The following is a 15,518-nucleotide window of genomic DNA, read 5'->3' on the forward strand; positions in this document are numbered from 1 at the left end:
TGGAGTCCCCTGGGAAAAGGTTTTCCCCCCCCCCCCCCACAATTAACTGTTTGCAGCGGTAGGTTCGGGGGCTGGATCAGACCCTCCCTGTCTCAGGGCAGGAGCTGACGCTGCCTAGGCAGAGGCATCCTCTGTGGGCGCTTCTTCTGTCCTGGTCCACATCCATGTTTCTTGCCCCGGCCTTGAGCGGGTGGTGCTGAGCCACTTTGGTGCTGGTGGTTGAGGCTGAATTCTTTTTCTTGTGGCTGTTCATGCGTGTGCATGTGGACACGTGCGTGCATATGCATGTGCATTTGTGTATGCGCATGAATGTGTGCATGTGTATGCTTAGGAGTGTGTGTGTGTGTGTGTGTGTGCGTGCTGATGTGCTTGTTTGTATGTGCATGTGTACGCATGGGTGCATGCGTGCGCATGCATATGCATGTGTGTATGTATGTGTGTGCATACTTGTGTGTGTGCATGTGCATACATGGGAGTTTGCACAGGTGCATGCGTATGCATGTGTATCTGTGCGCGCACGCACGCGTGTGTATACAAAGGGGGGTGTGTGCATGCATGCGTGTGTGCACACTCTGCCCCGGGGTTTTGTTCCGAGTTCATTGCTGCCCGTGAGCGAGACGTGACTCAGCAGAGGGCTCCTCTGTCAAACGCGCTGCACCGATGACACGCGGATAACGACCGCTGCGTCCCCTCCGTGCTCGGCGACTCCCGGGAGACCTGTTGGCTCCGGAGTCCGGATGCCCGACGCAAGTGACTCATCTCTGCCCCGTCGTTCCTGGGGGGGGCTCTGGTGACAGCAGCTGGCCAAGAGCTGGGCTCTGGGCATGGCTGCTGCACATGCTGGCAGCCCGGGCAGGAGGGTGGTGATGGGTCACCGATGTGCCTGCCCCATGTCCAGAAGAGCCCGCAGCAGGATCCTGGGGTCGGGGGGGATGGACTTAACCAGGGGCGGGTGATGCCGATGCTGACGGGGATCCTGGGAGAACACAACCAGCTGCATTGACTGAGTCTGGCCTTTGAAACGAGTAGCAAAACTAGGATTGATCTTGGGAGGATCAGGATAAGACCCTGTATATACAAAGCGGCTGAAAGGCAGCCACCTCTGGGGGGGAGCAGGGCAGCAACCAAGGGGTTGAGTGACTTGGGGATCTCCCTCCCCGTGCTCCCAGGACTGCCAGCAGGCCCCAGCAGACGGAGACCTCCCCTCCTGCAAGCGCAGAGGCATTACCGGTCAGCAGCTCAGCATCACTGGACCTGCCTGGGAGAGGCTCTGCAGCTTGCCCCGGCCCATAGCAGGGAGAAGGGCCTGTGAAGCCCGGCTCTGTCCTCTGCCTCTAGCCCAAGAGGGAGGCTTGGCACAAGGGTCCTGGAGTGGCAGCTGTTGGGGAGTAGCAGGGAGGCAGAGAAGCCCCAAGGGCACGTATGCTCCGAATTTTGTAAGCTCTCTTTCACATAGTCCCGTGAAGCCGAGGTTACCTGGACCGGAGTCAAGACTAGCTGAGACCCACCGAAGTGCCGGGCCCTGGCACGCCGACGTGGAGGGGCTGAACACGAACGTGAGCCCAGGGGCCTGGTGCAGGAGGCAGCGCCTCCTTTGGCCTCTGGCGCACTGCTCCCCACCTGACAGGGACCATCACGATCCTTTGATGACCTGTGTTCGTTCCCATGGTCCTTTTTTGGCTGCCTTGGCTGTTGCCAGCCAGCCCCTCCCAGGCACGAGAGCATTTGCTTTCAGAAGACCCCTGTGAGCTGGGGATGGGCCATCGCCCTCATTTTAGGGGTGGGGAAACTGAGGCACGGAGCAGTCAGTGGCTTCCTGAAGGGAATAGGTATTGCACTGGGGTTGGGGACACTCACGTGGCTTGCAAGGCTTCCCTCCCAGTTCCCCGCAGCACAAAGCCCCCAGCTAGAGATCTTGGTGCCAGGGCTGAGGATGGAGGAGGTCACAAGAGACCCCCCCAGAGCAAAGGGTTGCAGGCTGTGAGCCCGGCACTGCTGCTGTCACCTCCCTGCCCTGGCCCTGGCTGCAACGCAGGCTGGGCCGGAGCACGGACCTGGGTCCCTCCAGGGCTGGGGTGGGGAGGCTGATCCTGCAGCTGGTTTGTGACCCTGGCAGAGGGGAAGACCGTGGGCTGCCACCACCCTGCTGCAGGCAGCGCCGCCTGCATGCCCGTCGGGTGAGTGATCCATCTCGGACCAGGCGCAGGAGCCCCGTGACATGCTGGGACTGGACGGGAGTCCAGGGGCTGAGCCTGCTGCTGGCTCCAGGGGGGCTGCATCGTGGGCCCCAAGCTGGGCACCCCCGTTCGGCCGCAGAGGTCCTGCAGCTTGGGGATGGGGGGAGTCAGGAGTCGCGGCAGAGTATTAGCGCAGCTGGGTCCTGGGAGCGCGGCCCAGGGGAGCTAGGAGCAGGTCGGTGAGAGATCAACATGCCGAGCTTTACAGGAGGAGAGAAAGGGGGTGGCGAGAGGCACTACCCTGCGGAGGGGGGTGCCTGGGGTTAAAGCTCTGGGCCAGGACTCAGGAGACCGGGCTCTCCTCTCCCAGCCCCTGCAGCATCTGCTCTGCCCCCTGGGCGCAGCGGCCTGGCTGTCCCCCTCAGGGTAAGCCCCTGCGCTTGGCAGAGGCTCAGACTGAGAGTGACACCCTGGGGTCCCATTGCAGGAGGACCAGGAGCAGCGCAGATGCCCCTTGCCAGGCCCTGCCCAGAAAGAGAAGCAGCAGCTCTGCCCCTTGCAGCCCCGAGCCGCCTCATCGCAGTCGGGGGCGAGACTCCTGGGTTCCCTTCCTGACCCGTGCGGGAAGGCGAAGTGCCCTGAGCAGGGCGCTGGGTACGACAGGCGGGGAAGTGTAGACGGAAGAGGGGCTGGTGCTGGAAGGACTGGGTGCTTCTGGAGCTCCCGAAGTCCCTTCCCTTTCCCACGCCCTGGAAATCCAATTTGCAGATACAAGATTTGCCTTTCACCAAGCACGGCGTTAGCCTAACCATCGGGGAGGAGCACAGGGCCGTGGCTGGGGGCCTTGCATGCCCATGGGCTGCTCCAGCCCTGGGATCGGGGTGGCAAGGGGGCTCCGATGCTGCGTGAACCCGCGTGGTGCCACAGCCTGTTAAGAAAGTTGCTGCGATGCCGTTGCAAAGGGGCGGCCTCCGGAGGGGTTGCCCGCAGGTCACTGAGAGCGATGTGCAGCCCGTTCGGCAGGCAGTGAAGAACTGGCCTAGGGAGCCAGGGCAGGACTGACTCCGACGTCTCTAGAGAAGAGCACCGACCTGGATCTTAACCACCTTTATCAGATCGGCCAAGGGCCGGAGGGCGATGAGCTGAGCTGGGGGGATGGCTGTGGGGAGATGCCCCTTCCTTCACCGACCCCAGCTGCGTTACTGGGTCCAGCCTGCCGTCTTTACCGGCGCGAGCGGAGCTCACCCGCCCGCAGCGGTGCCAGCCAGCTCCGTAAAAGCGAAGGAGCCGGCAATGCGGGGCCGGGGGCAAGGCCTCTCTGCACGTCCCTCCACAGCCCGGGCAGATCGGCTGGCAGCACGGGTGGGCAGCTGCTGTTTGCAAGGGCCACGGCAGAGGGCAACACCGCTGGGCTCCACCCTGCACAGCTTGTTTAGGGGAGCGCAAGTCTTGAATGAGGGGAGCCTCGAGCAAGACAACTCGGTGCTCGCTGCGTGGCCTCCAGACCCTCCAGGCGGGCGCGGGATGCTCATTTTCATTGTAGCCCGGCCTCTTCCCCGCACCACAAGCTTGGGACCACTCAGCTGCATCCATGAGCTCCGGGGCACCCGAGACCGTAAAAGCCTCCCTTTAATACCATACATTGATGTGGCCCTTTAAGACCAGACCACGCCAGGCCCTTCGCCAGCTCTGGGGCACAGACTTGCCAAAGAAATGTGGGCATTGGTGCCCCCGGGCACAGAGTCTGCTTGATGCTAATGAAGCTTGCAAAGCCACACCCTCCATCACGCTGGCACAGCGGTGTGCAGGGGCGCTGGCGCCTTCACTCGCGTCGAAACGTGCCGTCCTTCTGAGCATGCCGCACGCCCCAGCCGAAACTACGCACCTGGTTTTGGAAAGGCAGAACAAAGACAACAGAGACCTGTCCTTGTACTGAGTTGCTGAGCAGCAGGAAAGCTGAGCCTGAGCGAAACTGCTCTTACCATATTTGTTGCACAACGTGCACCTGCAATTTCTAGCAGCTGTTTTTTGGGGGAGGAGGAGAGAAAAGATGGTATTTTGCACCTGCTGTAGGTGTGATTCAGCTCCCCCCCAGCAGTCTGGGCTCCCACAGCACCTTCGCATGGGGGCTGAAAGCACATTTCTAATAGGGTTGCATTCAGCTTCTCAGGGCATTTGATTGGGCACAAACCAGGGGCCGAAGAGATCATGATCTCTTCTGGATCGGCAAAGGTGGTCGCATATGGTTGCCTCAGTTCTGGGTGTTTGGCTCGACACACCCGGGTCCCTAATTCTTGAAGGGGTGCCAGGCACCTGCAGCCCCTGGGCTTCAGTGAGGGGAGACAAGGGCTTTGGAAAGGCCCCACAAGCCTGGTGCCGGGCTCTCAACATAGCAGCCATGTGCACCAAAATGCACGGTGGTTCCTCAGTTGCCCGGGGGTTTGAAAGCCCAAGGACTGAGCCAGGACCCGCCACACTCACAGCCCTCGGCAGGAGCTGCATGGCACCCTGCGCAAGGCTCCTGCCACCTGGGAAGCCCTGCAACCAGAGGTGGGATGGCGGTCCCCTAACTACCTTCCAGCCAGCTGTTGTGGGTGCAGCTGTGGCCTCTGGAGTCCGGCGGAGAGGAACAGCCCAGGGTTTTGTGGGGCTGCGGTGACGTGGATTCACTGGTGGCCAAGTTACTACCAGCGGCAGGGAGGGGAGGGGGGCTCTGGTGCCCTCCCCTGACTGCAGCATGCAAAGCGGGAGGCAGCTGGGGAGCAAACACCCAGGTGCCAGCTGGGTCTGTGCAGCTGCCCATCCTTCCCACCAGCAGCTCAGCTCCTTCCAGCCCCTCCTTGCCCCCGGGCGCTGGGTGTCAGCGGGGAGGTCCACGCCAGGAGGATTGTGCAACGCTCTTCTGGGAACGCGAACAAAACAGCAGGAGCACGAATTCAAGCGCCCGGTCCCAGCGACGCAGGCCCGGGCTGCGGCACAGAGCTGGGCCTGCCGGGGCATTTTTCCAGCCTGGGGTATTGATTATTTTTGCGTGAGCGGTTGTGGGAAGGCTGGAAGTGCTGCGGAGAGCAGCCGAACGGTGGTCCTGCGGGAGCTGAGGCAGAGATGCTGCCGGCCTCCCGCAGCAAGAAAAATAGGCCCCCCCCGCTTGCAAGTGGTTGAAAGCATCGGGCTGCTGCTCCTGCTGTGTTGGTAGCAACATGCAGGCTGGCGTGGGCAAGGAGGGGGCATGGTGTAAACCGGAGGCGCTTGCGTGTTTGGAGCAAGGACCCTCCCGCGACGGCTGTCACCTGCCACGTGCCCCCGTGAGAAACACCGGTAGCAACCTGTGTGGCTGCATCTCCTCTCTGCCCATCCCCTCTCCCGCTCCCTAAGAGGTGCTGTAGGATTGTGCCTTCACCTCCTGCACCCCCCGAAAGTTTGCCACAGCCCCCCAGGGAGACAAGTGCCCGGGTGGCCTCAGGAGCAGAGGGACGTGGAGGCAAGGATTTGGCAGAAGTGCGGGAAGCCCCGACTGGAGCAGGGCGAGTGCTGCTGCAAGTGCCCAGATCGTCCAGTCCCCCTCTGGGCTCCGGCACATGTTTCCCTGCCACTTTGGGCACAGCACGCGGTAGTGCCCTGCCTCCGTTTCCCTGTGCATCAAACTCAGCTGGTCGCCCTAAAGACTGGAGGAGCCTGTGGCACGCCTGTCCTGGAGCCCAGAAATAAAAGGATTTCTGCAAACAGACCTCGATTCAACAAGGCATTTCCCCCACTGTTAGCCCAGGCCCCAGACTTTGGAGGCTAATCGCATCATTACCCTGGTGCTTCCTAGCAAAGGACCTAGAATGGATGACTCACAGGTCCTAATGAGGAGAGAATGCAATAAAGAAAGGAGGAGGCGGCAATGGAGAGTTACAGCAGGCCTCTTGGAATAGATGGCCTGTGGTTTAATGGGAGATGTTCTTCTCCGGTGCTTCATCCATGATAATACAATGCAACCTGGCTGGCTGCAGTGCGAGGTCCAACCGGTCGCCCCTCCAGACGCGACTGCCTTTCTTTGCAGGCATGTGTAGCCCTGCAAAAACACCACCCCCCGGCAAGCAGATGGGCTCTGCTGAGCATTTTAATGTCACGCCAGGTCAATCAGGTTATAATTGGCTCCGACGGCCAGCCCCCAGTGGCTGGCGGGTTCTTCCTCTGCAGCGAGTGGCACTCGGAGAGGTGCGAAAGTCACTCTGACCTTTGAAAGCCTGGGAGAAATGACCCGTCTGGTCCTACTGATCAGGGATGAGGGGCACAGCCACCTCCCGCCCATGTAGGAAAGGGCTTTGGGGAGGTGAAGCTGGTCCAAAAGGGACCTGATCACCTTGGGGCTTTGTCTTCAGGCTAAAAAAGGCCGGCTGGCCCAGACTGCTGCTTTGGGTAAGGTCTACGGGGAGAGAGGGCACCGGTACTTCTATGCCCGGGTCGCTCGGCTGGCTCTCGGGGGGCACATCCCAGCCCAGAGTCTTCAGTACGTCCAGCGACCGAGATGCTGCCACTTTTCTCGGTGATCTCTTCCATCACTTCACCTCCCCGTGCCCAGCGTCAGACAGTCCCGCCAGTATCTAACCTACATCTCCTTGGGTGCGATTTCAGCCCGTCGTGTCTCCTCCTCTGCCCGGCGGACACAGAACCGTCGGTCACCTTCCTCGTCACAGCAGGTCTTTTTTGTAGCAAAACCCGTTATCAAATCCCCTCCCCGAGCAGAGCTGGCCTTGGGCATTTTCTTCCCCTTTTGTGAGGCGCCTCGTTCACTGCCGTGGGTTTCTTCCATAACGCGGGGTTTTGCCTCCTCTCTGCCCAGCCCTGGTACGGGCTGTGAAGCATCGCTGACACCCACTGTACAGCAGCACGGGGTGGAGCCGCTCACACGGATCCCGGTAGATGATGAGCTTGAATATGGTTTTCAAAGGCACTTCAGTGACTTGGGAGTCTAAATCCTGTCCTTTGAGGTGTCCTGCTTTGGGGTTATTTAGATGCCTGTAAATGTGCGCAGGCCCCTAAAGGTGCCTTCCTGACCTACTGGAAGACTGGCCGTTAGGGACCGAAGTCCTGAGCCAGTGAGATTTAGGCTCCCAAGTGCTTAAGTACCATTTGAAAGTGAGAGCTAGGCTCCTAAGTCACTTAGGTGCTCTAGCCACATCTCAGGGTAATGGTGAACAGCGGGGCTGGGGGGCTCCGGGCATGGGGGGAGATCTCCAGGCACTGCTCCTTGACGGAGTTGCAGGGCACATGTCTAAGAGGGAGTCGTTTCAGGCTTTCCCTTACTAAGGTCCCAATGTCACAGATGGACGCGGCCATCCTGAGGTCACGGCAGCTGCAGGGATGCACCCGGCTGTGCAGAGAAAGATTTCCCAGGTCAGCCGGGTCCCCCGAAAGGCTGCGTTTCCCCCGCTCTGGAGACAGGGGTGGCGTCCCATCTTGGGGAATCTGGCTGGGAGATCCTGCCCCTCGGTCCCTGCAGCAGTTTGGGCAGGATTTGTAACAGGCAGCGAGGGCAGAGTCCTGTCCCCTCTCTAGGCCTCAAGTTTCCCCACCTAAAAGCAGAATGATACCTCCGGCCTCACCTCCGTAAAGGACTTGGAGAGCCCAGACTGAAAGGCCTAATGTACGTCCCTGGCATTGCTATCACCGGCTATTAGAGGGTATTTAGTTCAGTGCAGCCATTAGTTACTTAACAAGCACAGAGAGTGCCAGGCTGCAGTATGTCATCTTGGAGGAGTTGGAACTTGTCTCTCTTGGTTTCTCCATCAGTAAAATGAGGGGATGTTTCCTTTTCTCAAAGGCAGGGAGGGGGGTCTCTCTTCCAACTGGAGCAGCTGGTGTGACAAGGGTCGGCCTGAGTCTTTGGCTAGGACATGGGAGCAGTTTCCCACCCATCAGTCGCTGTGCTGGATCTGCTGCCTGCCTCTGCAAGCGCTAACTGACCCCAGGCCCCTTTCTCCCCCTTTGCTGAAGGCTAAGCTACCTCTGCTTGGTTTCCACTTACCCCAGGGTAAGAGCGTGCACACAGGCAGCTACCGCGGAGCAGCCGGCACATAGCAAAGCCTCACCCCTTCTTCCCAGCAGTGCAAACCCTAACCCCCCCACCACAAACAAAGCCAGCTCCTGGACGGTCAGGCTGGCATCAAGCGCACCCATCGGGCACAAGGAGACATTTGGCACGGCACCATCACAAGCGCGGCAATTCAAGCAGGCTTCGACCCCGGAGCATTTTCCCTTCCACGGGGCAGGCGAATAACCGAGCGCCTGTGCCGCAGCGGGGAGGCTGGGGGGAGCCTGGCGCAGCCACGAGCAGCCTGGCTCTAGCCCGGAGCCGCAGGTAACACTAAACCTCCTTCAGCGCTGCCCTCGGAGCAGAGGAAGGGCTTGTTAACAGCTCCGTGGCTCCTCCGGCCCCAGCAATTGCCTGAACAAACAGGTCCTGTGCCCACATAAAGACCCTTCTGTAGCAGCCGGCCGACTTTGTTCTGCTGCAGAAAGATCAAGGGGGACGGGGGGGAGAAAAAATAAATCTCCTGCCTCTGGCAAACGAGAGCCCCCGTCTCCTCTGTGCCCTCTCCGCATGCCCGCTGCTGGCTTTGGGGTGACGGGGGGCCTGCGGGCAGCGATCGGAGCCGCTCGGTCCCTGGGGCTGGAGCTAGGAGCGGGCAAGCGCTGACTATATTATTGTTCGGAAACCGCAGAACGTCAGTAGCAAAGTGTTTCCAGAAGGAGCCTTTGGCTCCTCGCAGCCTGGAGGCGCCGGCTGCCACCTCCGCGGTCGCCCGGATGATAAGGCCGTTCTCAGCCGTGCACAGTAGATGCCCTCTCTAGGTGCAAAGCCCTCTCTCTCTCCCTCCCCCGGGGCTACGGGGTGCCCTCCCTTTTGGGGAGCTGCCGAGTCCCGCGTCGCTACCTGCTGCTCCCTCCGTGTGGCTGCCCCACTGCACCTGGGGCCTGGATTCAGCTGCACCCGTCTCGGGGACGTGGTTTTCCCTTCTGCATCGGACCGCGAGCCGCAGCCTGGAGCCCCGGCGCCAGCTCCCGGGGTGCCGCAAAGGCACGACAAAGGATGTAAGCTTCAAAACTCAGCCGCGGGGGACAGGAGGGGAACCCAGCTGCCTCGCTGCACCATCCCAGGGTCTGCATCCTCCTTATCTTTTGGTTTTAAATCACCATTAAGGGGAGGCAGCCGGGCCATGGACAGACCCATAGCTCTGGCTGACGGACGTCCTGGTTTGCCAGGACCATGTTTTATGAGTTAATGGACTCTCTCCTTTCCCTGAATTACAGATGCGTCAGGGCAGGGCCATCCCTCATTTTATGCCTGTATAATGGCAGAGCCCAGTGGAGACCTGGCTGGCCTGACATTTCTCAGCGCGGCTGCAATAGGAACAATAAAGCTGGGAACAAAATGAATCCTCCAAGGTGTCACTGCAAAACTGCCCAGTGCCAGGGAGCCCCGACTTCGTCCTGCAGTGAATACCAATATTGGGCTTTCGAGCTCAGCTCCTCCAAGGTCTGGCTGTGTTTTCAGTGGGGGTTAGGGATTGCACTGCTGGAGAGAAAGGGTCTGGCTTTGCTACGTGCTGCCTGCGTGCATGCTTTTACCCTGGGGTAAGTGGGAGCCAAGCCAGAGGTAGGTTCATCTTCAGTGGAGGGCAAGTTAGCACTTACTGTGGGGTAAAAATGCGGCTCTGATGGGCTGAATGGGGCAAAAAATCAAATAGTCCCATCCCCAGTGCTAGGACTCCCTGGATGGACAAGTACCCTGCATGGTTGCAGCCACGTGCACGAAGAGAGCTCCCAGGCTGGCAGCTGCCATCAGCATCAGCTCTTTTCAATACACCAGTTCCTGATCCCGGCACAGGGGTCGCGCTGCAGCTGGGCGGCTGGGACCGAGGTCAGACTCCGGCTCAGGAGGCAGGGACACAAGGGAACGAACCTTACACTGCAAAGAGATGCAATCGTGGCTGGGAACTGGGCTGCAGAAAACGCTGAGCCTTAGGACATGGGGAGTTGCATGGTGTTTTCCAGGGAAAGCAGGCAGGATCTCTGCTGGAAGGGAGAGTCTTGACCCCAGAAGGGACGTTGCCTCCGAAACCCCTGCTAGCTCAGGAACGCAGCCTGGCTTGGCTAACGGGTTTGAGCGCGTCCTGCTGCATTTGTCGCAACACAGAAGGGCAAGATTGGTGCGCCGGGGTCTGGATAGGCTCTTAGCTACATCCGTGCAACAGGGATGGCTTTCACGGCACCGAGCGTGCCGGCGTCAGGATCCGGCCCCACAAGTGCAGTCAGAGCCCTCCTGCAATTCAGCGCGCGGGAATAACCGAGATCCAAGCAGACGTTCGAGCGAGGCTCCCCCGCCCCTGGCCACCAACGCGCCTCTCCCAGGCTGGGGAGCTGGCACAGGGCCGGGGGGGCAGGCAGGGGCGAGCACAGACACGGCGGCGTTCGTTAATGAAATTGCATGGGAACGGGATGCGTGGGGAGAGCCTCGCTGAAGCTCCCCCCTTCTCGGCAGGTGGCTCGAGCGAGAACAGGGATGTTAATGAGACGCGATGAACTAATGGGCTTCTCAGCATCGCGCCGGGGCATCGTGCCTCAATTCCCCGGGGGTGGTTTTTGTTCATAAACTTGATGCTGTCAATGCATCAGCCCCTGGCTGGGGCTAATTTACCAGATCTAGCAAAGCCAGCTGCACAGCTTGTCTGGGATCTGCTGGCAGGAGAGAGACGGCAACCGGCAGAGTTTGGGCCGGGGCGGCTTTAAAATGAACATCGCGGATCAGGGTTGCAGAGGGCTGTGCGGGGGGAAATTCGGGGGCCTGGGAACAGCTGCCTGCTGGGCCTGTGTCTCCATGTCCAAGCTGAACGGTATGTGGAGAACGTGGACAGCCACGCTGGGTCCTGGAGCACGCGTGTGGAGCGTGCATGCACGTAGATTATCCGTGTACGCGCACGTGGACCGTGATACCCAGGCTACCTGACTCCCACTGGGGTTTGGATCCGGGACGAGGCCTGTGCTGTTGCTAGCATGGGATTTTCGAATAGGCTGGAGGAGCATGGCTTGTCAGTGGGGCCCATGCTCCTAAATCACTTCAGCACTGGCGACAGTCTCCCACTTAAGAGCCAGCAGTGGCTCCGGGCCTTTCTGTGGACCAGTGAGGCTGGGTGCCGTGTGCCACACGCTGCTGTGGACGGGTGGTCACCAGGACCTGGCCCCTGCCCCTTGCTGCAGCTCGGGCGGCCTGGGCAGCACGGGGTGCAGCGTAGCAAGCTGGGAGCCTCCATGGGGCTCTGGCCAAGTGTGCAGAGCGATCCAGGGGGCACGGGGTGCCAGGCCTGCCCTCCTGGGCTGGTTGGATGGGGAGGGGACCCTGCGACGTGGGGTAAGAGAGTGGACGGCTATGGGACAGCTGAACACCCTCCAGCCTAGAGCCCTTGAGCACGTGCTCGTCTGGGGCAGCTGCAGCGGAGCGGCGCCCTGCCATGGTGGCCAGCCCCTGGGCACAGCAGGGCAGCCCCTCCATGCCAGGGCCCTGCAGCCTGTCCCATGCTCTCTGGGCCAGAGGGACAGCCCCCGTGGGAGCTGGGACGGGGCGGGGAATTGCTGCTTCTCCTGAGCAGTCCTGGGCTTCGGGGCAAGGCTGGCGTGGCACTTGCAGGCAAGGCTGCAGCTTGCTAGTGCCTTCATCCACGAGCCCTGCTTGCCAGGCTGGGTGGGAGCTGGACCCTGCGGTCCCGACGGGTCGCTCAGGCAATAGCCCCCATGCAGTTGGGAGCCAGGGGCTCACGGCAGAGGTTGAGCAAGAAGGGCAGGCTCCCAAGACACGGGAGGCAGGGGATAGGGTCCCTGCAGCCCGCCCACGAGGAAGGGTGGGGATGAGCAGCGATGCTCCTGCATCCACAACACACAGCACCTTGGCTACCACGACCTCCACCCCTCCTTAATGCTGACATGGCATGACATCACTGGAAGTGCTTGGGTTCACAGGATGACATCATGACCGTGACACACTCAGGGCAGGGCCACTCCGTGCCTGCTGGCTGGCTGGGCAGGGATGACGTCGCGGTGGCGCGCTCAGGGCGGTGGAGGCCTTTGCCGACCCCCGGCTCGGTCCCCTGGAGCACAGGGCTGTAGGTCCGACAGGCGCCGATGGGCACAGAGGCCAGAACAACCGCAGCCTCCTCTGCTTTCAAGGAGCCCTTTGAGCCCGATACGGCCGTGGCCGCCCCCCCGGTGACGCGCTCCCTTCTCCCCAGGCGCGGGGAGCCGAGCGCAGCATGCAGGCAGCGAATAGTAGCTCCTTGTTTGTGCTGCCTCTTCCCTCCCCATGCGGCGCTGGGCAGGAACAGGAGCCGGGCTGTCCAGCATGAGTGTAAATATTGCATTTTCCTGTGCGGTTGCGGAGCCCCAGCAGTGAATGTGCCTCTCACAGGCCGGTGGCACAGAAGCCCCTTTCATAACCGGCATGGAGCCTCCCAGAAAGGGAAGCCAGCTCCAAGGTCTGGGCCCTCAAACAGGGTGCTTGAGGCTGGGGAGGAGCTGCCCAAGGAGGCATTGGTGCAGCGGGGGAAGCAGCCGTCATCTCCTGGTAAGACCCCGCACCCTGCGGGAAGGGCAGAGCACCGATCAGAGGCTCCTTCATTTCCAATGCAGAGGCCTCATACTGCGGTCACAATCTGGGGCACGCGCAGGCACGGGAGGGGGATCTGCTACCAAGACGGCGAGCCCGGATCTCGGCGCACACACGCCGTCCTCTGTCGAGAAACATCCCTGGGGGAAGCCCCCCGGCCGGCACTGCTGTAGCCCCAGGCGAGGTGCAGCACAGACCTCTGGACCCTCTCCGCCAGCCGGGGGGTCTGGAGCCCCTGACCCTCAGGCGCGCCAAGGCAGACGGAGCCAGCTGCACTGCGGCATGCAGCAGGACTGCCGAGACGCTGCACCTGCCCCAACTCCCGCAGCATCTTCCTCCTGCTGGAGGAGGAGGAGGAGGATGGGAAGAGGCCTTGGGGCATGCCACCCACCGCTTTCGCCAGGTACATGCTGCCAGGGACCACGTGCCTCCAAGAACATGTTGGGACTGGCGCCCTGCCCGTTCCCCAGTGGTACTGAAAGACGAGCGCTACCGGTTCCCGATACAATCGCTCCCTGCCTTTGTTACCAACTCATCACCTGTCAGGTGCCATTGGCCCCGGGCACTTTGCTCATCACTTCACACCCAAGCCACCCTCCCACCGCTAGCTGCTGACCGCGGAGGACAGGGCGCACGTTCCCCATCGCGGCCCAGAGCAGAAGCGCCTTCCGGGAGCTGGGAGCTCCAGCCAGGGCAGTGGAAGGAGAGTCAAGTTTAAGCAGAGGGAGACTTGCAAGTTTCTTGGGGAGATGAAGCCACTTATTCCGCAGGGTGCGGCTCTAGCCCAGAGATACCAAAGCGCCCGATTCGAGTGGGGTGCGACCACCACCAAGGTCGCGGGTTTGATCTCCATACGGGACAAGACCTTTCTTGCCTCAAGGGGTTGGACTACGTGACCTGGAGGTCCCTTCCAGCCCCATTTCTCTAGCCTTTAACTGGGTTACCGTGCCAGGGGCTTGGAGCCTGTGGGTGGCATTACCAGCAGCCTCGCGACCTCCCTACTAGCTGCTCCGACCCATGCCTGGACGTGGGGCTGAGCTACCATCAGCATCCCAGCTGCGGCACCAGGTGAAACCTCACCACGGGGTTCAATGCTTGAGAGCCAAAGCATCATTTGTATTCACTGAACCCATCTCACCTGCTCAGCCAGGAAGATGCCAGCCGTCTCGTGTCTCCATGTTTGCCATGCCCGCTCTGCTGCTTGCAGCCTGCCCCACTTGGAAGTTGGCATCGGCCGGGCAGTTTCCCTACTTCAGTCCCTTCCGCGCTCAGGCTGGGCAGCACAAGGCTGCTGTCTCTAGGGCTTGCCACAATGCAGCCCAGGAATGTTTTGCTCAGACAAAAGCACTGTTTTCCTTGGCATGGCAAACACAGGGTAACGTTTCCATGATTACTGGGCTCTGATCAGCCAGACCTGCATCTGCTGCGCGGGGATGGCGCTACAACGCAAGGAGCGGTTCTGTCTTAATTAACAGCCTCCAAGATGCAAAGGCCCGGCCTTTGGCACGTACTGTGCATTTGGGATGGGAGCGGTGAAATGCCCTGGTGTCTGCACCGCGGAAACCACCAGGCTTTTGGCAATGGCTGGCCGCCTGTTTTTTGGCAGGGCCCAGCCACGAGGCCAAGGACTCAGACCGCAGAGACTGAGCTCCCCTTTTCATTCTCGGGGGTGGCCTTGTTCCACATCAGGGCTGAGGCATGCGGAGGGGACAGGGAGGAAGGGAAGGGAAAGCTAGAGCAATGCAAGGGTACCATGCTCCGCTGCAGCACACACAGGGCTCCTGTCTCCAGGGTCCCCTTCCAGCAGCCCACAGCTCCAGGTAAAGCCCCTGAGTGGATCAAAACAGCACAAATACAAGCCCATTCTCTAGTCACCCCAGCAAACCCAGGGCAGATAGGAGCTCAGGCTTAGCAGGGACCAGCCTCCAGGCCCTGTCTCCCAAGCCAAGGCTGCTCTGAGCCAAGGAGGGGACAGTCACAGCCAGCATCCATTGGATTCCCCGAGCGAGACCCCAGGTCACAGCAGACATGCCACATCCCTGCCTCTGTGGAGCACGTGCACGGGGCATCTGTCCCACAGCCTCCCAGCACCCAGCCCCTTTCCTGTGCAGCTGAGAGCTCAGATGCACCCCAGAGGGTCACAGGGAAGAAAATCAGGAGCACCCCAGGCATTCATCACTCACCTCTCACACAGCTCCTCCATCCTGTAGCAGCCCAGCCCAAGCTGGACATCTTTTATTTGTATTGGGCAGCTGGCTCACAGCTGGAGCAGCTAATGAGGTCCTTAGTTAACCCTTTCCAGCCCCAAGTAGATGGGCCTAGAGCAGCTCTGTCACCACCGCCTCCAGGCCCCTCGGCAGCACTGCTGCCTTGGCCCACGTGATGCCCCTGATACTTCCCCATTGAAACAGGAGATGAAGTGAAGAGATTTGCCCAGGGCTACGCAGTGAGTCAGTGGCAGAGCCAGCAGTGTGGGGACAATCCCCTGAGTTAAAGCCTAGGGCATGTTCGCACTGCAGAGGTCATGCAGCCGGCAGCCTGAGCCCTGGGCGGGGGGTCTGAGCCCGGAGAGCTGTTGCAGATCTCCTGTCTTGGGCTGTGCAGGTCGTTTCTTGGTCTCTCAGCCTCAGTTTTCCTCAGATAAAGAGCTGGGTCTTTCTGATTGCAGGGGCCGGGGGTGGGGGGCAAGAAGCATA

The 15,518-nt window shown here is 60.8% G+C and overlaps 1 protein-coding gene across 1 annotated transcript in view; it reads left to right on the forward strand.

Moving 5' to 3' along the window:
* Nucleotides 1–15,518, forward strand: part of EXTL1 (exostosin like glycosyltransferase 1) — a 41,294-nt gene that overhangs the window by 3,468 nt on the left and 22,308 nt on the right. The gene's annotated exons all lie outside the window — the stretch shown is intronic.

The sequence above is a fragment of the Gavialis gangeticus genome, unplaced genomic scaffold (genome assembly GCF_001723915.1).
Source record: "Gavialis gangeticus isolate Ggan-Ray unplaced genomic scaffold, GavGan_comp1, whole genome shotgun sequence".
NCBI lineage: Eukaryota > Metazoa > Chordata > Crocodylia > Gavialidae > Gavialis > Gavialis gangeticus.